This window comes from Myodes glareolus, chromosome 3, assembly GCF_982192425.1.
Source record: "Myodes glareolus chromosome 3, mMyoGla1.1, whole genome shotgun sequence".
Taxonomy (NCBI): Eukaryota; Metazoa; Chordata; class Mammalia; order Rodentia; family Cricetidae; genus Myodes; species Myodes glareolus.
The window spans coordinates 13,015,728-13,039,592 of NC_142028.1; the positions used below are offsets into that span (position 1 = coordinate 13,015,728).

A 23,865-nucleotide genomic window follows, 5' to 3' on the forward strand; every position below is an offset into this window, starting at 1 on the left:
TTCGTCTCATATTGCTAGAGGTCAGACTTGCAGAGGGCTAATTACCTGGGCACAAAAGAAATCAAATTCAAAATAGGCTCTTAAGGCAAGAGCAGCCCTGACTGTTGCCTCTATCCTCCATATACACAAAGGTGTCAACATTAGCTAAACAGCTTCAGAATTTAGATTATGAACATAAATGATAAAAGACCTTTCTAAAGATGTCAGTTCTTGGCCCCAAATCTGTGTGTTCTTGTTACTCAAAAGGACAACACTTAGAAGACATGCAGAGTCTAAGTAATGGGTTAGGTAAAGATGAGCTTGGGTTCACACAAACTCTGTACATAGAAAACAGATCCATTTTTTAGATTACACATAAGTAGAAGATAAAGCGGATGAGGATTATATGAGCACAGAGCATAGCAAAGCTAATCCATCTGTATTTTCAGGATGATGCAGGGAAATATGTAACCATCACAGCTAACGTGGTTTCTGAGAAGACTTTGAGATGGAGGATTGATTTACAGCCCTGGAACCCTTTATCTGCCACACTAAGCTTGTGCAGGTATCACTGGATGCAAAGAAAACCTTCAGACTTTATCCTTACAGAGTTCTCATCTTCAATGCAATCTGGTGTATGACATCTATCTTTGTAATATAGTATATGTTTACAGTGTTCTTAATATTTGTACAGCATGCGTGCTCTTTATAGCATTCTACTTTTAACTTCTAATTAAAAACTGAGTAATATAGCCAAAATTGCAAACTCTCTTACTATTTTCACCTAAGGGAAGGCACGGGTGATTGGAGACAGTTTCTGCTGTGATTTTCACAAATCACGCATTTCCTTGATCATGGTTGGTCCTACAGAAATGTCATTTCCTTTTTGACACCCTAAAGCTTCTCATGTCTGGATGATTGACAGCTCTCACTCTTTTGGAAAGATAATGACTTGACCCAAAGCAATTTATATCTTTACACATGTGTATCAGGCTTTTCCTTTTGGGTTGCCAACCAGCTCCCAAATCATGACACAGAGACTTAGCATTAGTTTTAAATGATTGGCCTAGCTTAGGCACATTTCTGGCAAGTGATTTTAACTTATAACTATAACTCTTTATCTACCTTTTGCCTCATGGCTTATTACCTTTCTTCTTTATATCTTACTTCCACTGCTTCTGTATTTCTGTCTGACTGGGGGCTGGCATCTGCCTGGCTTCTTGCCCTGGTTGTGTTTCTTTTTCTCCTCTCCTTCTTTCATTCTTCCTTTCACTCTCCAGCCTAGGTTTCTTCTCCCTATTTATTTTCTCTGCCCACCAGCCCTGCCTATTCTTTCTCCTGCCTAGTTATTGGCCATTTAGGTCTTTATTAGACCAATTGGGTACCTTAGGCAGGCAGGGGAATAAATACAGTATATCTTTACATGATTAAACACATATCCTTACATCATTAAAGAAATGCAGCATAAGCAGAAGCAAAACACATTTACACAGTTAGTAATGTCCTGCAGTATAAACAAATATAAAATATCTTTGCTTAGTTGAAATAATCCTCTACAGCACACATGTACTTCCCAGCCTGTACATTTATTTATCCAAGATCATTTTTCAAACATTTTAGGTCAAGCACGAGAAATACAAAGACAGAAAATGTAAAATGAAGCTCTTGCTTTCCAAGAACACAAAGACTCAAATTTATAATTAAACTAAGTATGGCAGAGTTATACTAGCAAACAGTAGGGACAGTAGTTTTTTGGTGGTGGGTACAGATAATATTGGAAAGCCAATTTTTTTTGAAAGAATAAAATATAAGAGAGTATTTGAAGCTTACATTTTAGGTGTGTTATTGTTTATCAACTTTAACACCTCAGAGATAATTTAGCCCATGTCATGGGATCTGGTTTCAATGACTTTCTTGCACATACTGTTGGGACAGTAATTATTTTTTAAAATATATCTTACCATTGAACAGGCATATGCAGACAACCTTCAGTTGTATGTAAGCTTTGGGAGATAATATTGAGGGTTGCCTGTTTCATGCCAGCTGAGAGTCAGGAAGTACAGTTGCATCCTGATATCTCTGGTGAGGGGTACATGTTATAGCTGCTTATATCCAGCCAACCAGTACTGGACAATCTTGCTGTAGAAAGTCTCAGGACAAAAAGAGCATGAAGCAGTCGAGGCAACTGTTTCCATTTGAAGAACAACCTATTCCCCTTCACATACATTGTAGTAAGGAGGGGTGGGCCGAATCCCACCACCTGAAGAACTTAACCCTGAAATAACCACACAGATACTGTATTCATTTAAACGCTGCCTGGCCCACTATTTTTAGCCTCTTATTGGCTAACTCTCACATCTTGATTAACCCGTCTCCATTAATGTGTCTTGCCACTTGACTGTGGCTTACCAGCATGAGTCTAACCACCGTCCGTCTTGGGCAGGAGAATAATGACGTCTGCCACACTGCCCTTCTTCCAAGCATTCTGTTCTGTCTACTCTGCCTATCTAAGTCTGCCCTATCAAAAGGTGAAGGCAGTTTCTTTATTCAACCAATGAAAGCAACACATAGTGAGAAGGACCTCCTACACCAACACACCTTTGTTATCGAATGGCCTTGTAACAGATGAAAAAGCTAAAGGATTATTTCCAACAGTTTACTTAATGTTCAGAGATATATTTTACATTAAAACCATTCATGGAAGTAATAGGATTAGTCATAAAAGACCTCAGTTTGTAGAGTTTCAGGATTATAGAATTTTCAGTTTAATGGAATGGAAAAAAAAGAACTTTCTAGGTAGGATTGAGATATGGAAGAGAAGGCTGCTTTTTTGAGAAGAAGGTGATGAAGGAGTCCCCTCCATATGCTGTGATTATCATTGGTTAATAAAGAAATAGCCCTGTGCAAGGCAGAATAGAGGTAGGCAGAGAAAACTAAACTGAATGCTGGGAGAAAGGAGGCAGAGTCAGGAGAAGCCCTATAGCCCCACCAGAGACAGATTCCTGACAGAACCTTGCTGGTAAGCCACAGGCACATGGCGATACACAGATTAATAGAAATGGGTTAAACTAAGATGTAAGAGCTAGCCAATAAGACGCTAGAACTAATAGGCCAAGCAGTCATTTACAGTTTCTGTGTGGGTATGTCAGGGCTGAGCAGCCAGGAACAGATAAGCTGCTCCTTACAACAAGAGGGTGTTAATTTTGCAGGGCCATAAGGAAAACTATGGAGGACACACGAGAGGAGGAAAAGGAGGAGACAGAGGAGGTGTAATGCTCAGAATAAGAAGGCAGAAACAAATGAAGAAAGATGAACATGTCAGGAGAAACTGCTACAAGCAGACCTAAGTGCTGAGTCATGGAGTAAGAAACACCAACACGGTTTAAAAACACCCTACGAATGGTTGTGTTGTCAGATATCGAAAAGAACAAAACATGCAAGGAAGTGAAGATCTGAGACACGATGTAGTTAAGAGAAGAAAACTGACCAAGAACCTAAAATGATAATTGGAGCCACTCATATTGCTCTGGATATGACAGACATGCTACTCCCAAGGTTTGGCTTCCATACAATCAAGGAGACAGTGATATATCAATGTAAGTACAGCAGGAAGTTGGTGAGCACATCTGCGGTTGGTAATAACAGTAGCACAGATTGTGAGGCTACAGAAATAGGGACTTATATTATCTCATGCCTTCGGAAATGTGAGGTATAAAGCCTGTGTCTGGTGATGGACTTCCCACAGGGAAAATTCCTAGAACAAAATAGCTAAGAAAAGGTTGTGTGCATGTGTGTGTGTGTGTGTATGTGTGTGTGTGTGTGTGTGTGTGTGTGTGATGTTGTGTGTCCCATCATATAAAGCTACCAGGAATCAAGATAATAACCATAATTAATCTTAAGTACTTCCTGGAGGGTCTACTTTTAACAGCACAATCATATAAATTTTGCACCCGCAAAATCCCTACAACAGGGAATTATTTTTAATAGATGCAGTCTGAGGCTTTATCAGATGCAAAGCGTATCCAAGTGCCAGGCACAAACATTGCATATGTTCATGTGTTTTTAGGTAACTTGGATAAAAAGATATTTTAAATATGGTCCAGTACAGCTGCCTGCTTTAACAATTTAGTGGGGGGAAATGTAGACTTTCTGAAATTATCAGGATGAGTTTATGAAGTTAAAGCGATGCCCATCATTTCCATCTCTGCCTTCCTTTCTTTCCTTCAAATAGTACATAAATACTACTATGGATAGGACACACGAGGGTACTGCAGCTTATGCTTCAGGGCGAGGTCAACAGTTTTCAACTTGTAGGTCACAAACCCATTAGGGGTCAAATGGCCCTCACAGGGTTTGCCTAAGACAATCAGAAAACACTACTCTTGACTGTAGTAATGATGTGTCTTAAGGCACAAACTAGAAAGCAGTGTTGGGGGTCTGTGAAATTTCTGTGCTTTTGCTAAGCCTGAGGATCTGCATTCAAAGCCTAGGATTTACACAGTGGAAATAGAGAACAGACTCCCTCAAGTTGTCCCATGACTTCTACATATTTATTGTAACATAATACACACATTTATAAGTTCACACACACACACACACACACACACACACACAAACCATGCACACATACACACACTAAATAAATGTAATCAAAATATTATTTTACAAAGTATTGCTTGGGAGACTAACATCAGGGTGATTAATTGGTGAGATAAGTTGAGATAGCCCATAATGCTTGTGGATATTGTAAGCAAAAAAGGTTTTAAGAGTGCCTTTTAACAGGGAGAGGTTCTCATTGACTCACAAATGTAATGACAGAAAATGAATTAAGCATATCAAATATGTTTAAATCTATGAATTGATAACAAACATATGCAATTAGCTAATTATTGTACAATCCCTAGCATTTTAAAGACCTCTAATGCCTTTCCTTTCCTCTTTTTTTAAACTTTCTTTTTTTTTTCAAAGTTTATTAAATTATAAGAGTTTCCATTTCTGCCCTTCCTCCCAACATCCTCCCACTCCCCCCAAACCCTCTCCTCCTCCCTCTCCATCCCTAAGAGCAGTCAGGGTTTCCTGCCCTGTGGGAAGTTCAAATTCCTCCCCCCTCCCTCCAGGTCCAGGAAGGTGAGTTTCCAAACAGACTGGATCCCCAAAATCCAGTATATGCAGAGGAAACAAGTCCCAGTGTCATTGTCAATGGTTTTTCAGAAAGACTCAGGGCCAGCCACATCCAGAGAATCCGGCCACATTCAGAGAATCTGGTTGGATCACGTGCTCGTTCAGTCCCAGTCCAACTGGCCTTGGTGAACTCTCATTACATCCGTCCCCTTGTATCAGTGGGTGACCACACCCCTCGCGGTCCTGATTTCCTTCTTCATGGTCTTCCTCTTCTGCTCCTCATTTGGATATTGGGGGGCTCAGTCCGGTACTCCAATGTGGGTCTCCGTCTGAATCGCCATCCATCGTCGGATGAAGGTTCCCTCTGGTCTTGCCTTCTTTGCTCACGTTCTCTTTCCTTCTGCTTCTCGTTTGGACCTAGGGAGTTAAGTCCAGTGTTCCAATGTGGGTCTCTGTCTCTATCTCCATCCATCGCCAGATGAAGGTTCTATGGTGATAAGCAAAATATTCATCAGTATGGTTATGGGCCAAGGCCGGTTCAGGCAGCCTCTCCTCTGTCCAGAGAACAATCTGGGGATCTCTCCTTGGACCTGGGATCCCATTTATAATCAAGTCTCTTGTAAACCCTAAAATGACTCCCTTAGTTGAGATATATTCTCCCCTGATCCCATAACCATCCTTCCTCCCTTCCCCCCATTCCAGTCCCCCGAGTTTTCCCCACTCCTCCCCTACTCCCTTCTCTCTAACCCTCTCCCCTTCCAACAACCCTCCCACCCCCCCATGCACCCAAGGTTACCTGGGACTCTTGTCTATTTCCAATCTCCAGGAGGATAACTACAGGATTTTCTTCAGGTTCACCTTATTTAGCTTCTCTAGGATCACGAATAATAGGCTCAAAGACCTTTAATTATGGCTAGAATCCACTTATGAGTGAATACATACCATATTCCTCTTTTTGGGTCTGGCTTACCTCACTCAGTAAAGCGTTTTCTATATCCATCCATTTGCATGCAAAATTCAAGATGTCATTGTTTTTTACCGCTGAGTAAAACTCTAATGTATATATGTTCCACACCTTCTTTAACCATTCTTCTATTGAGGGGCACCTAGGTTGTTTCCAGGTTCTGGCTATTACAAATAGTGCTGCTATGAACATAGTTGAACAAATGCTTTTGTGGTATGATAGGGCACCTCTTGGGTATATTCCCAAGAGTGGAATTGCTGGGTCTTGAGGGAGGTTGACTCCCAGTTTCCTGAGAAACCGCCACACTGATTTCCACAGTGGCTGCACAAGTTTGCATTCCCACCAACAATGAATGAGAGTTCCCCTCTCTCCACATTCTCTCCAGCATAGGCTATCATTGGTGTTTTTGACTTTAGCTAATCTGACCGGTGTAAAATAGTATCTCATAGTTGTTTTGAAACAATTCGTAGACTTTCCTTTTCTCTTTATCACACGTTCTTGGTCTTGTTCTTTATTTCTCTCTTCTTAATCTGTATCCTTGGCTGGCCTTGAACTCATGGTAATCCTATGGCCTCAGTTTTCCAAATGCTGAAACTACAAGTACTGGGTACCTTACCAGGCCAAAGTTCGAATGTACAATAAAGATGCTGAACCACAGGGGACTCAATAGAAATGTCTTTGATGGGTGTGGAGGGAAAGACAAGGTTCCCTGGTTACCTCAGGTATAAAAGACCTAAGGTAGTCTGCATCAACTTATTACAGGACCCTGAGGAGAGGACTGTTATTCCGCGTTGGAACTAAAATGAACATACAAGAAGATAACACTAGGCTGGAGGAATGTGGATGCTGTTAACTATTCCTTGCTTTGAACACAAGGTCTTGGGTGTTTGCAAGTGAGCAGAAACCAGAGGAAGGACTCAGTTTCTCTTTAGGAGAGTAATATGGTATGCATGAAATAAAGCAATCAAAGTACTCGTGTAGATTAAACCTCAGTGAACGCCGTTCTGTTGCCCTTCTATATTCGAGATTCTTCACTCTCCATGCTTTCAGGAGATGCTAAACAGGAAGCTAAACAGGGTAGCTCTTTAAATTATATTGAAAATTGTATGTAATTTTCCTTTTTATGTATTTGTGTGTGTGTGTGTGTGTGTGTGTGTGTGTGTGTGTGTGTGTGTTGCATGAGGTCCGGGCTTATTGGGGTTTCTATCCTGTCCAGTTCCCACAGCTGGTAAGCTACCAAAGAAAATCACACAGAGGTCTCCATAAGTTATAAACTGATTGGCCCATTATCTCAGGCTTTGTATTAGCTCTTATAACATATATTAACCCATTATCTTTATCTATGTTAGCCACATGGCTTTTTCAGTGGAGCAGGTCACATCCTGCTTCTTCCGTGATCTGAGCAGGACTGCTGAGGGAGCTTCCTGCTTCCCCGAATTCTACTATTTCTATTGTGCCACCTCTACTTCCTGTCTGGTTTCCCTGCCTATACTTCCTGCCTGGCTATCGACCAATCAGCGTTTATTTAAAATATGATTGACAGAATACAGACAATTCTCCCGCACCATGTATTTGTAGCCCTGGATGTTTTGGAACTCTCTCTGTAAACCAGACTGGACTGGCATCTGCCTCCCTAGTGCTATAAGGGCATGCACCACCACTGCCCAGCTAGTTTGAAAACATTTCTAACTTTTTTACTGATAAAAATTTGATTGTTCCTAGTTTTAAAAAAAGTCTCATGAGTTCAAATGCATGTTTTAAAAATGTGATCCCTCCTTAAAAATATTGCGCCTTTTCATGATAAATTTTCAAAAGGAGATTGTCCTTTGGCATTTTGTGCTGACAACAATGATAGGAAAAACCACAAACAATTCTGTTAGCATTTTGCAGAATCCTGGTCCAAAAGTATTACATTGATTACTTTTTGTTGAAGCCGTTCGATTTCTTTTTCTTTTTCTTTTTTTGACTTTTCTTCCTTTGCGGTCCAGGATGACCTTGAATTCACAGTGTAAGGTATCTCACATGTTAACCCTGGATTTGCTGATGCTCTTGCCTCAGCCTCCCATGAGATGACAAGCTGCATCTGCATCATCTTGCCTAGCTCTTACTTTCATCCCTTTGATAATTTTGTTGAAATGAATCATAAATGAAGTCTTTAAATATTTTACTGGAGGAAAAAAATAGCTCTTGAGCCTAATCAAGTCTGTGTACAGTCCTCACACATAAACAGTATTTCCTCAGTGTCCACTCTAAGGTAACAGGAATTAGCAGAAATGAAAGCAACAGGTCAGGGAACGCAACTTCACCTTCACTCACCAGTGCACAATGTGCTCTAAACTAACGTCTATGACTCAGATTCTGTGGGAGACCACAGAGTTGGTCCATTCCACCTTGACCAAAGGTGGAATTCACATGCCTCTACCCTGGAGTGTGTGAACCCCTTCAAGGCTGGACCCCAACAGATGTCACCCCAACATTGGACTACGTCAAGATTCATTATTGCCTTTCATCATGGACAGTCAGTTCTTTACGCTGTAAATTGCCAGTATGTGACAACAGGTTCCTGTAGATTTATAGTTGCTGATCTCCTGTAGTCTCTAAATATAAACGCTTTTGCTTTGCCTTTCTTACTAGTTTCCTGATTTTATATACTTGCAGTAAAATACAAAGGATGTATGTCTCTGTGTGTACATACATGTTCATGCACATGCATGCATATGCTATATTCATCTTTATTTCCATCTGGCTGTAGCATCACTGTTAATTATTAATATATTATAGAAAAATTTCCAAGCATATGGATGTTCTCGTCACTGTTGTAAATATTTGCCTAATGGTGGAAGTGGAGGGAAAATAATTCAGTGTATTTTTATTCTTTGGAGAACTTGAATATGGGTCTGGAATCAATGGGATGAACAGCTTTATCTCATAAATAAAGTTTCACAGAGTGGTACTGTCTTCCTTGTACATGGTATGGGAAGCATTGTGTTGCTGTGCAGAACTTATTGATACAGAATGTCTTGTTTCTGAGTTCATAAATGCAGGGTAGGGAAAGAAGGTTGTCTCAGTTTACAACTTCTTTCCCACATAATCTTAAATTCATAGGTCAATTAAGTGTTGCTAACAGACCTGTGCAGTCCTTCTTTTATATCGCAAGGAGGGAAGAGCAAATTTAGTGCCAGAGTCAAAGGTCTTAGAGAAATCTCAGAAGGAAACTACAGCAAAAAATCAGTAATAATGTGAAGATATTTGTCTTTTACTATATTAAGGAAGAATTTTATTTTAACAACATAAAATACTTTATACTATTGAGAATTCCTTTGTAGAATATAATGTGTCCTCTCAATGAATTAGATTAATAGTTAAATGAAAGAACACAAGGGGGCAGCTTAACAAAATCATAAACATGGAAGGCCTCATTCCCTATCAATATCTTTAGATGTGACATTATTTCTTCAGTGGCATATGTCTATTAATGTGACTTAATTCATCAAAAAATCTTTTAATGGAGAAGCCAGAATCTATTTATAGTTTAGCATCACCAGCTGCAAAGTCTGACAAGCATTTTGTCAATCCATTTTATGCCGTATATTAAGTAAACTGGATCAGATAGAAATGGAAGAAACAAATATCACATCACATGATACACACACACACACACACACACACACACACACATACACACCCCACACGCATACTACATATACATACATACACACACATCACACCACACACACACACATTCTACATATACATACATACACATCACTCACATGTCACACACCACATACAGATACCACAGATACCCTACACATACACATACCACACACATACCATACACATACCCACACATGCACATCACACATACACTCACATGCATCACACATACCATATACACAGTCTACATATATATGCCTACACATATACACACACACGCCACACACCACATACAGTTACCACAGATACCCTATACATACACATACCACATGCAAACACACACACATACACACACACACACTTACATGCCACTGACTGGCACTTATTTTATCATCTGAAGAAACTGTGGGCCTGAAACATTGGTAGGCAGATGGTTTATTCTCTGTGGCTACCTCACTGGGTGGGTAAGCGCTGGTCAGTTCTTTCTACCCCTTTCCCTGCTGACTGCAGTCTACTTCAGTGGAAGCCCCCCAACCCTTTCTTGTATGCTTTCTATGACTAAAATTTGCCTTAATATAAATGTCAGTGATTGTTCAGCATTTAGTTTGCTCTTTCTGGGAAGGGAGATAAGTTTAGGGGAGGTAAATGAAGAGAAAGTGTGGAAGAGGCCATGCTGGGTAAGAGAAAACTATATCCTTTTTTTTACTTACCTACGGGAAGCTTGTCTGCTTTAACTAATTAGCAGGACAAAGAAATCAATAAAAAAAATCCCAGAACTCAGAAATTAAGCTACAGCTAAGGACAAGAAAAGGGCTGAAGGATATTCTCATCTCCTGTATTTCACGCTTAAAATGTTGGAGACCCTGTTCTAACAGAAGCTAGGCAAAAAATGAGAAAACCAATAAGCTACAAATAATATGGGGGATTGATGGAAAAAAAATACTCACTCACGGTGAATGAGTAGTTAAATAAAATTGCTTTTCTAGATGAACAAATATTCGTCAAAAAATAAAGTAAATGTTAAGAATATATTGTTGCCTGGGCTTCAGTGCTCAGCATATGGTCCTAATGCTTGGGAAGCAGATGAAATAAACACTGTAATTGTGAAGCCAGACTTGTCTACAGTGTTCTCTAAAACAGTCAGACTTTCATAGACTATGTCTCAAAATACACAGACACAGACACAGACACACACACACACACACACACTCATACACACTCATACACACAGGCACATACATATGTACAAGTAGGTATACACACACAGGTACACAAATGAATACACATACACAAGCACACCTACACACAGAAAGAAAGAACATATTAGGTCTAAAAATAAATGCTTAAGTAAATAGCATAGAACACTAGCTATATAAACTTTGAAAATTAAGAAACAATTAAATTTTAAACAACATATAAAATAAAATACAAAATAGCATTGAAATGAAAAATTAAGTTATAAAGGAAATTAATAAGAGAAGATATCAAATATTGAACATAATGAGATAACATAATCAAAACTGAAAATATAATCTTTTACTTAAAATATTAATTAAATGAATAATTTATAGAGCATGGATATGAGTTTTATCATAAAAATTTAAAAGACTATCACATCAGAAAAGGAAGGGGTGATGGGAACGGATAAGATATGTTGCTAAAATTTTAATGTATAGAAGAGACCAATCATTTCATTAAAAACAACTCCAAAACATAAAGAGGAAAAAACTAGAGATGGGTACTAGTACAGATAAAAAGATGGTGCTAAATATATTTATCCGATTCACACACACACATATGGTGCATATATTTCTAAATATGCATATCAGATTCACACACAGATATGGTACATACACCTTCATAAAATAAAATAAAACCATTTGAACCACTTCAGTGTAGAAAGATATGGGTAATAAAAGCCACTGTGCTCAACTTTATTGCTTTATTGTTAGGAAAAAGTTTCACTGTTCAGCAAGTAAACATGTTTTATAACAAGCCTTCAGATTTTTTAAATTTTATGTAAATTAGTACTCAGAAATCTTTGTAATTTTCTAATGTGAAATGTGTAATAGGAGAAGTTATTTCATAACCAGTTGCTATTATCTTAGTTTAAAATAGTATTGCAAATATTTTTAAACTCATTACTTTAAAAACCATATTATGGGAGGGGAAGATGGCCCCTTGGGTAAATGCATGAGAACCTGAGTTTGAATCCCTAGCATTCATGCAAAGGTCAGACCCAAGGCCATGCACCATCAGTGCTGGGAAGGCAGAGCCAGGTAGACAGCTGGGGCTCGCAGGCTGGGTAATCCAGGTAAAGTAGAGAGCTCCACGTACAGTGAGAGGCTCAGTCTCAGCACATAAATAGAGAAATGGTAGAGGAAGACAACTGTCTTCAGGCTCCAGACTACACAGGCACACACACACACATGCATGCACATATGCATGTTCTCTCTCACTCATACAACACACACATACACACATGTTCACTACTAATAAATGAGGAGAAAAATCTGAGATTATTTAAAGCAAAATTGAGCTCCACACAAAAATTTCCATTTTATAACCAGAAAGGGAAACATTGCTGCTGCTATTCTATCATTTATTAATATAAAAGATTCATATTTATAATTGGCAAAAATTACAAAAACAGCAGTTGAGGAAAAAACATTTATTATTTACAGGTGACACAAAGGGATTATAATTTTCTTACTTTCTAGCAACAACAGGAAGCAGCTCATTACAGCTGAGGTTCGAGAACAGAAATCTGACTGAATCAAGGCTTCTCAATTTTGTCCTTCGTGCCAAAAATGAATTAGAAGTAGTTGATTGAGTCAAAGATGTTATTCATGGCAAATTTGCCCTTCGTGTCCTATCTGGAGAAAATCTTGTCTCCTCAGGAAAGGTCACACAACCTTGAGTGTCTAGCTAAGGTTTTTCTTGTGTCATGGCTCAAATTCCCCAAAATGGTAAATATGTTAGCAAATGATTCAGAATACTAAATATGAGATAGAAAAAGAGAGCATTTTTTTAATCAGTTGAGAGACCTCAACTAAGCAAACATAGTGAGCTATAAGCAGGATTCAGGATGGCTAAGTCTTACACCTGAGACTTTTCCATGTGCTTGTTACAGCAGCAGTGTAAATTTGAGACGAAGTCTAAAATACTCCTGATAACATTTACTAGCTCTGTGTGTCCCTGCAAAGTAATTTAAAGCCTGTAGTCAGGAGGAAAACGGCCAGAGTATAACTGAGGAGGGGTTTCTTCCACACATGAATTCATCATTATAAATCAAGGAAAGTTTTCCCCTTAAATTCTTGAGAGACTCTCGCAGAGTACTACCTAGGCACATATGTAGACACAGGAACACAGAAAGCCCTCATATGTGCACACAACAACAAGACAGCTAAACTGCTGTTTAGGACAATATTTCCCTTCCATGAGATGAGACTGACATTGTGTAAACTCTAAGGAAGATGGCTCTCAGGGTTAACTGAGATTTGGAAATTAGAACACAGGTGAGATCTACGTGAGTTAGGTCTGGGATATCTAACCTTCACAATTTTTTTATCACTCAGGAAGAAGTAGAGTCATAGTTTTAGGCTTCTGTAGAACACATGTTCAAGTTCAGATGTTTCTAGGATAGGGAATGTCTTTCCTACTAGTCCTCAGAGAAAATGGAAAAACAACAATAAAGCAAGGCAATCAAACTGGAAGAATTATCTAATGTGAGTGTGTATACAGAAAAGGGGTGTACTGATCTCAAGCGCCTTGTCATATCTTAATTGAAATAGAATGAATATTATTAAAATATATAGCATATATTACCTTAAAATATAATATAGAATTTATAATTTTATTTTATACACACACACGCACATATATATATATATAAAACTATATGTGCCACAATTAGGTAAAGGTAAATCACCTGCATATAACATAAAATCTACAAGTCATTAAGCTGTGTTTGTAAAAAGGAACAATTAACAAAGGTAAGTGGAAATTTTATTATGAATACACGAGAAAGAAAAGCATAAAGATTTCCTAAAATTCAAAACAGAGAAAGAAAGATATCCTAGGTAATTAGTAAAAAAAAAAAAAAGCAACAACAGTTAACTATTCCAGTTACATGAAAAAACAGAGAAAACAGGGCTACAGCAAGAGCGGCTAAAACGCAGAGGAGGAAACTGTGTACCATGCTGGCATTTGAAGTGTGTGCCTTGGGAACATTGTTAGAACATACATGGCAATGCTTTGCTGCACCACACGAAAATAATAAATCTACATTCTTAGTAGAACTGTTAAATCTAAATCTCACATTTGTAGATAAATCAGACAAAATGTCATTAGCTACACTGAAAATTTGACAAATTTAGTTCATTAATTTGGTGTAGTTGCCATATGTGGATATTGTAACAAATAGTAATTTTCTTTCCAAGGGCAAGTATTACTTATAGAATTTAACTACACATTTGGCTACTAGTAATATAATTAAAAGTAAGTATACAGGTTATTCTCCCTAAATATGGTGTAGTAAAAAAAAAATAAGAATCATGTGTCCTTAAACTTCAAAAAGATTCCTCCATAATTCACAAAGGGTCCAAAGGGGGGAAATCACAGCAATATTTAAAGAATTAGAAATAAAATTTCCAAGAAAAAAACAGGTTTTTTGGGTAAATTCTGTGTTACACAACATATCTCTTCTTAATCTGGAGCTGAAAATTACTTCAAAATATGCAATACAGAACCCAACTATTTAGCACAACAAGAAATGAAAATAAAATGACTTAAAATGCATGTGTTTTTCATAAAAGAATTATTGCTAAGAACTGATAATTTGAAAATATAAGTAAGTATTAAGATTCATTTTGTCATGACTAACTTTATGCTGTTTCATCAGGTCGTAAATTTGAAAGAATAGCAATAATTTAGATAGAAACAAACGTAATAATTTTATAGACAGGAAATGACTGTTTTGTCATCTTTTCCTAGCATTATGAGAATTATATTAATTTTTGCTTGCTAGGGAAGGCTTTCTCATGAAAACTGATATCAGTTATTATGCATGTTATGAAATCATGATCCTGAGGTCTCACAATAGCAACACAAGAGCCTGCATATTGGGGACTACTTCTCTCTCTCTCTCTCTCTCTGTCTCTCTCTCTCTCTCTTTCTCTCTCTCTCTCTATCTCTATCTCCCTGTTCAGCTACTTTATTCTTGTTTCACAGACTTGCTTCTTAGCTGCCCCAAATGCCAATAGACACAATAGAGAACAAGAGGCATGACATGGAATGAGATGTTGAGTTGAAATAGAAAAGGTTTGACTCAAATTGGAGCTGACTGGTGTCATTACTACTGTGTGTGGCACGTCTACATCCTCTCTCTCTGTGCTTCCTGAGACACAATTTTGCATTTGACAGTTCTTTCCAATATGAACAGGGTACACATGCTGTATATTAGGGTGAGCTTTAACTATCTTATTCTTGTTTCAATCCCATGCATCAGAAAAGCTATTGTCTGTCAAGACAGATGGTTAGGGGAGTAAATGGGATGCACGTTAGCCCATTTTGCTCCTCAGTGGATTTTTAGTGAAGAAGTAGGCAGACAAGATACAGCAAGATCCCAGCTTGAGCGACACACAGAAACTACTTCTCTCCCCAGGACCTTCTGCCAGTTTGGAACCCACAGGTTAAAAGGACATCCCCGTCTATTGAACAATAATTTCCTTTTGCAGTATCATTGAGGATACGCCAGACTGGAAAACACGAATTTGAAAGAAAATCTGCCAGCAGATAGGGCTGAATGTAGCTCACCACTGTCAGGAATGTAGAATTAAGAGCATTTACAAGACAGTATAAATAATATCAATGGAACTGAGGGTGGTGCACCAGCCTGAGAGGAGCAAGAAGAGGAGACAGAATGGGAGCAGGAGGAGAGCAAGAGAGGAGGACAGTATAGGGGAAGGGCAAGAGAGAGGGGAGGGATCAATGTTCAGATAATGGAGGATTACATGCCAGATCTCTATTGCAAAACATGGCAGAGACATTGCACAACACAACTCAACTTTGAAACAATACTATACTTGCAGCACTTTATCTTCCCGTGTGTTTAAGACAGGAAGCATTTCATTTGAATCTCTTACCTGAAGCAAATTTCTCCCTGAAATTGCACATGTCCTCAGTTCTCTTCAGGTCCCAGGGAAGCGAAGACAGGTCTATCTCACATGCTCCTGATGCCCTGCCTGACCGGTTTGACCTGTTTAAGAACCTAGTTTTCATCACCCTGGAGGATCATGTGGAAAAGAAGGATTTGTACTGACAGGATAGATACAGATTGAAGCCACAGCCCTAAACATGAGTTAGATTCTGTGTGCTATGAAGAGTCTTTACAAAAAAAAAAAATCCCAAAGAGCAGCATACAAACAGAGATGCAGTTTTGAAATTACATGCATAAGGTAGGCACTTTCTTTCTCAAATCACATTTGCTTGTGTTGGCGTATAGAGAAGACTCAGTAATTCCAGTGCCAGGAGCTGTTGTGAGCCTGCAAGTCTGGGCCACCAAAAGATTATAAATCACTATGTTCCTTTCTATTTTCAGTTTAGAAATGACAAGCATTACTTTTTGCCTTAGAACACATAGTAAATTTATAAAGAAACACCCCCCCTTGAAAGTATTTTCAAAGATCGCAATGAAATAGACTAGTATGTTTGCTGTTGACTTTGAGTCATGTGTGGAAACTTTGAGTCAACTCAAGTCAATGCTTACTTGGCTCCAGGTAAGGGAGGCTCAGCCAAAAGCAGGGATATGATGCCATCTGTTGTCCCTTTCTCTTTTTGTCTGTTTCTTAACTTGATTATAGTTTCTTCTAAGATCGATTTCCTACATGCAAGGGCAGAGAGCAGAACTTCCAGAATCACGTTCACTTTAAAAAATACACAGAAAAAGATATTTACTATATTTACATTTCAAAATTGGGAATCCCTCATGTTCACTTTTTCTTATATAGAGAGAAACATACTACTTTTCTATTATTATAACAAAATATGGAGATAAATCTTAATTTAAAAGGACAGCACTTATTTTGCCTCAATGTCTCAGTGGTTTGATTCAGTCACTAGTCTCTTGGACCCATTGTGTTGAGTTTCATTTCTTTCAATGCAGTTGAGCAGTAGCATCAGCAGAGAGAGTGGGAAAGAAAGAGAGAGAGAAAGGGAGAGGAAGAGAGAAAGGGAGGAATAGAGGAAGATGGAGATGGAAAGAGAGCGAGAGATGGGAGAAGAGAGAGAACTGAGTTCCAATATACTCTTGAAGAGACGTTCCTTCAGAGTGGTAGGTGATTCAACCTTGAAGGAGTGTGGTGCCACCATGAGGAACACTGACAACCTTAGGTTTCGGCGATACTTTGGATTTCTACACACACACACACACACACACACACACACACACACACACACATACACACACACATACACATACACAAACACACACACATAAACACACACATACACACACACATACACACACACACACACACACACACACACACCCTTGCACATGCCAGGAAAATGTTCCACTCTGAGCTACACCCATAGAGCTTTAAACAGTCAAGGAGATTCATGATAATTTTATTTGTAACAATTGTTCTTCAAGTCAACAAAACACATAAAACATTTGAGTTATTTTTTAACACAAGGGATTATTATAAGGAAATTTTCTCCAAACTGGAAATATTTGTATCCGTAATTCTCTTATCATGCATTAAGGTAAAAAGACTACACATAGTTTACAGGGTGGGGCTGAGAGCTGGGCTGAGTAAATAGGAGCAATCTAACCTTGGTAAACTAGAAGATTATGGTTGAACAGTCTGATAGCAATTATTCACCGCCAGGAAAGGACATGAAATTAACCTTGCCTGTGTTTCCTTTGGAAGTATGCCCCTTAATGTCATAAATATCCTTGTTTAACATGTGTTCTTAACTATTTTACTAGAAATTTTATTAACAATAAAATCAAGTGACAGTTATGTTTTTTCTATAATTTATCCTATCAGGGTTTGTTTTATACATTTGTTAAATAATGTCATTCCTTGTATCTATAACTACTATATTTTGTTTTTAGACAAAACAATTACATTGTACCACTGAAATTGCATACAAAAAACGAGGGGCTATATGGTGTGTGTGTATGAATATATGTGTGTGTGTATGAGTGTGTGCTTTTGTGTGTATATATATATATATTTATGTGCACATGCATATAGTTAAATATGTGTATATGTGTTTATATGTGTGTGTGCATATGTACATGTGTATGTCTGTGTGTGCTTGTGTGTATGTGCACATGTGTATATTTATAAACGTGTATTTCTGTGTGTGCATGCACATGTCATGCCTGCATGCTATTTTCTGTGGGGAATGTGCAATGTCTCTTGTGTGAACTTCAGGAGACAGTATTCAGATGTGAGTTTTCACCTTTCAACCATGTATTGAGATAGAGCCTCTTTATTACTATGTAAGAGGCTATTTGGTTTGTAAGTTTATGTATTCTCCTGTCTCTGCCTCCCATCTCTCCACAGGTGCACTCTGGAATTAGAGAGGCCTGTGATAGTTCTGCTGGCTGTTTTTTAAGCTTGGCTCATAAGAATGGCAAGTGTTGCTGCCCATGGTGGTGTGTGCTTTTCATCCTTGCTCTCGGGAGGCGGAGGAAGTCAGATCTCTATGATTTCGAGTCTAGTCTGGTCTGCATAGCAAGTTCCAGGATAGTCAGGACTGCACAGGGAAACCCTATCTCAAAAAACAAAACAAACAAACAAAAAATCAAATGTCTTCCTAAAGATTTCCCGGATAGAATCAGTGCCCAAGTCCATGTTGTTTTCCGCTCTAGGTGTCGCCTTCTCCATTCTATAGCAAATCAGATTCTTTGTTCAAAATGCCATCTTGTCAAGCTGCACACTTGCTATAAGTCTGACAGTGACTTTATCATTGACCTTCGATATAGGGAAGAATTTGACAATCCTTTCTAACACTAAATGCAAAGACTGATGATCAAAACCTTGAGACTGACTGCATGAATCTTTTAAATATGCTTAGCATGCCTCTCTCTCTTCCTAATATCATTGTACAAAAATCCTTTGAAGCAGAAACCTATTCACTAAGAAACAGATGCCAAGAAAATCTTCTGGAATTCCAGAAGCTGATTATTGTTAGGGAGGGTGTGGTGAAAGGAAGTAGCAATTCCCTACTCTTGCGGAGTGTGTTAACACAGCTTCGGCTGTGTGTTATGCAGCTTCTGCCTAGTACTATGGCAAGCGAAGCACACCAGTCTGAACCACTCAGGATCTTGGTGAAAAGTACACGGAGTGGGTTGTGAGTATTATGCTGTCATTTGTGCATCTCTATTTTAAATAGGAAGCTGAAAAATACAGGAGCATTTCCTTAAAAAGTTATCTGAAAATCAAGCATGAGACACATTGCTCTTATATTAAAAGAAAGTTGTTTATCCTTTCCTTCATTTCAGATAAGGATGAGTGAACAGGGATCAATAGAATATGAAGTCATCATGAGCTAGCACTGTTAAGCTGTCAATTTTGTGTGTGTTCAAACCCAGGATAAAGGAGCAAGAAATTGCTATGATGTTTCCAAAGCTTGTACAAGCCAAGCCTGGTGCTTGTTAGTGAAATTAATCCAATCACTTTATTTTGAAATCCTACCTAGTTACTGAATAACAAACAAGTAAGAAGAGTTCGTTGAAGACCAGATTGGATATATGCACAATGGAGTACCGCTCAACAAAGGCAGGAGTGACACTTCCATCCAGACTTTTGATTTGGATCTTAGTTCTAAAGTGGGATATTGCTACTCCATAGTTCTAGCGGGATCATCTCAGACCCCGGAGATTCCATTCCAACTGTGCTCTGCTTCAGCCTAGAGTGCACAACTTCTACCTTTCATTGCTGTTGAAAGCACGCGATTCTCTTGGGGAGATCCATCCTGTATGCTTTAAATATTCAAGAACACATTAGCATGCCAGTCTGCAAAGTGTCCCCCATATACCTTCCTAATTTCTTTTCATGATAGAATTTCAACTGGCCATATGAAACTCCAATGAGAGGTATGTCAGTCTAAGTTATAGACATTGAGATTTAAGCTATAATTAATTCTCTGGCTGTTTTACGTGTATGGGCACGTTATCCTTTTGAGGACAGTATTTCCAGCATCCTGGCACGTAGCCCTCTTGCTGACCACTGTTCAATGGTAACAGTTGAGTAACTTTCCTGAGTACAGATCCAGGATGACAGAATGGCCCTGAAGGTACTGAACCACCTACCACTTGGCTAGCAATGGCTTAATGAGATGTCCTTTTTAAAACTTCATTTAAAGTCACAGGTCTTGGCTGCCTTCTTTCTTTTAAAAGCACCCAAATGTGGTTCATTTACACAATGTAGTACTACACAGCAGAAAAATTATTAATGACGTCTTGAATTTTGCAGGCAAATGGATGAAGCTAGAAAACATCATTTCGAGTGAGGTAATCCAGACCCAGAAAGACAATTATTCCATGTACTCACTCATAAGTGGTTTTTAAACATAAAGCAAAGAAAACCAGCCCACAAAATCACAACCCCGGAGAACCTAGACAACAATGAGGACTCTAAGAGAGACATACATAGATCTAATCTACATGGGAAGTAGATAAAGACAAGATCTCTTGAGTAAATTGGGAGCATGGGGACCTTGGGAGAGGGCTGAAGGGGAGGGAAAAAGCAGGGGGGGGGGAGCAGAGAAAAATGTAGAGCTCAATAAAAATTTAAAAAAATCTCTCTTGGGGTCTGGAGAGATGGTTCTGTAATTAAGAGTGTTGGCTGTTCTTTCAGAGGACACAGGTTCACTCCCCAGCAGGACATGGCAGCTCATAACTATGTGTAACTTTAGTCCCATGAGATCTGCTGCCTTTTTGACCTCTGCATGAGCTGCATGCACATGACATAGACATATATGCTGGTAAAAATATCCATACACATAAAACACATTTTTAAAAACTAAGCATGCACTGGCTATGAAAATTAGATGTATTCCTGAATAATAATCAAAGAGACATGGGTCCCACAGTTAAGAATGGGCATCCAGGAAAAGAGACTACATTCTAAGGATGTAGAAATCTACACTATGGCTACAAAACGTTTAACTCTTGTAAGTTGTTTAGGAAAATTTGAAACACTGAGAAAATGTCATGCGATGATGGATGGTGATCATTTCTTAGTGTTCTGTGGTAAGGTGTACTTTGGCTATTTATGGCTTTAGACAAATAGTTTTAGTAGTGAATATTTCTCTGGATTCTTTAAGTGGTCACATTAAAGCTGTCAGTCACTGGATCCAGTCTGGTTCCAAAGGTCAGATAAAAGCTGATGTTTTATTAGCTAAATGGATGTTTTCAGATAGCTTCAAAGTAAATTCCCTTAAATTGAGGGAGAAGAAAATTTTCTAAACAAAGAAACCAAAAAGTAAAGGGAGATATCCTGCAAGCATAGTAACGCTGCCTCAGAATTTGAACTTCAGTTGTGGTTATTTGCTGGCAACAGAACCAGAAGAATATAAGGTTTTTGTGGGGATTGTACTGGTCTGGGAAAATTAGTGTGTGCCTGACCTTTAAAACAAGATTAGAGTTTCCAGCTGTCAACAGCGTATCCATGTGTAGAGCTCCAAGGAAGGAACAGTTGGTCATTTTCTCAGAAGAGGATGATTATAGGGTAATCAAGTAGTTTTCAGATTGTAATGGATAAATTAGAATAAAAAGTGACTCACTGAATATTGACATTACCAAGGGATGTTGAGTGGAGATCAGTCAAGTTAGCCATGGGCAACTTATTTCCTCTGGTTCTATGGACAGAGAAGAGACAAGAGGAACCCTAAGTGTTCCCTCTCTCCCTCCCTCTGACAATGTATATATCACTCAATCAAAGAAATTATGTCATTTCCCAGGCCAGAAATATTTAAAGCACCTCTCTAGTAGGATTTGTATGGTTTTGAAAATGGCAGTGGTCAGATTGTCCGTTCTTCTACTTTATTTGTTCTTCATTTTCCTGGAATGGACTCTTAAATATAGAGCATGTGTATGAATGAATATCCTTATATGCATTCCTGAGTCTGGTGAGGGCTGTCCCAAGCATCCTTCCTCCTCTCCATTCATAGTCAGCACTAGCCTGTCAAAGGCCTCATTCCCCTTCCTGCCTTTCTACCAAGTTAGTAGTTCTACAAAATGTAAAATGGAGGTATCTCAGGCCTTAAAATAATCACATACTCTCCCTCTTGTCTGAAACCTGGTCCCAACTCACACACCTGCTTCAGCAGTGTGTTGTGGAGACCTGGGGCTGAGAAGGGCAAAACTCAGTTGTTGATTCTTACTGGAGAGCAAACATAAAAAAGAAGACGAATTAGGTCTAATTTAGTGTTCCACTTTTTGTATTTTGATTTCAGACCCACAGATTAAAGCTATATTACCTACCATAATTTACTTTCATAGGCTCTGAGAACTATTTTATGAAGATTTACTAGCATAAGTAAAATATAGTCTTATCATATAGGTTTAAAATTCTGAGTTTGATTCCTAACACTTAACAAAAAGAAATTGAAAATGTATAATAGTATTTGTTCTCTAAATTCTATTAGAATTACAGTTACTTCAGAAAGGGAGTATCCAGACAATGTTATTGTCCACTATTAATATTTGGGATTAGGTTGATTTAATTATTTTAGGGTTTAGACAAGAATAGACAAAGATTATTTCAAATCTTTGGACAAGAGAATAGAATATAACTGATGCTATAGAATTAATATGTTGCATATTAATGACTCCCTTTTGTTAAAGAACAGGGATAATCATTCCCATGTGCTATGTACTGTGATCAAGCCTACGAACACACTGGGACACCAGGATTTTTATTGTCTGTCAGAGTAAATTAAATACTGTCTGGACAGGATAATCCCAGAGATCTATAAACGTGGAAATAAAATTGGGTGATCATGTAAGGGAAGAAAATGTAATTTCTTTATGTCATGATTCCTGTCAAAGCTACCTAACAAGAGACAGATTAACAAGAGAGGTGACAGACTCAGTTGATAAAAGTTTCCTGTGGCGTAAGACCTTTCATAAATGAAGAACCAAAGGAAGAGGCACACTTGTGCATTGTTGGCGTGCTTGGTTCAATTTGTTGAAATGGATAACTCTGTAAAACATGCGATTAGACAAGAACAGGGTGTGAGCTAACAGCAATAAACAGCACATCTTGTTTGCTTAGATTCTACTGTGCCCCTGTGTCTTTGGCAATAAGGACACTTCTTTCTTCACCAGAATGTGGACCTTACACCGTACTTTGAAGGAAAGTGTTCGTTTTGCTGTGTAATCTACTTTAGAAGTAGAGGGTGGGAGAAGGTCATAGGGTGACTTACCCGATACTACTGCTTATCAGTTGTCACCATGGGGTGGGCATGCTCTGAACCCATTACCAGAAAAGTAGACAATAATTATCCCTGGAGACATAAAGGGGGCTTACATGGAATGTGTTTGAGGAAGTCTCCATGAGGTGGTTGAAATGTTCTAGTGTCTGAACAAGCTTACAGTCTTGTGGCATTTCACAGCTCATAAATGGTGTTCTAAAAATTCTTGAACCTCATCATATTCACACTACGTTACGAAACAATAGCATGAAAGTAAGAGTGGGCCTCTTGCTTCCCTTTACATTGACAACAGGGAGTCAGGGATGGACATCACTTCATTCTACACTAATTCATGCTCCATAAGGAGTTGAATTCCCTAGAGATATGCAGTCTTTTTGTTCATGATCTAAAAATATTAGACCTATGTGTTTCCAAACATTAACATTTGCTAAGTTTTACTTACAGTTTTCAACTGAGTGTTTCTCCCTGAAATATAATTTTCTTGAAAATAACTGTAATTTTAATATAATTTGAAGGATAAATACAGCTGCTGTATGTCTTCATACAGTTGAGTAGTTCATGGCCTTCAAGATGTATTACTGGTATAAAGATATCTGTTATCCAAATATCATGCATAATTTGTGTACCCTTATTTTTTTCCTTCAATAAAAATTACTAGTTTCACATAGGTAATTTCTCTCAATTCC

General features: G+C 38.4%; 1 protein-coding gene across 8 annotated transcripts in view; it reads right to left on the bottom strand.

The window, feature by feature from the left end:
- The window catches only part of Pik3c2g (phosphatidylinositol-4-phosphate 3-kinase catalytic subunit type 2 gamma), a 364,812-nt gene that overhangs the window by 336,533 nt on the left and 4,414 nt on the right, over positions 1-23,865 (bottom strand). Inside the window, exon 2 of one of the 8 annotated variants that reach the window (XM_087904032.1) lies at positions 16,491-16,604. The exons of 5 other annotated variants lie outside the window; for them this stretch is intronic. The gene's annotated coding sequence lies outside the window, so the exon portion shown is untranslated. Of the gene's footprint in view, positions 1-15,867; positions 15,963-16,490; positions 16,648-23,865 lie in introns of those variants that run through there. 2 more of the 8 variants (XM_087904031.1, XM_087904033.1) reach the window with 2 other exon arrangements.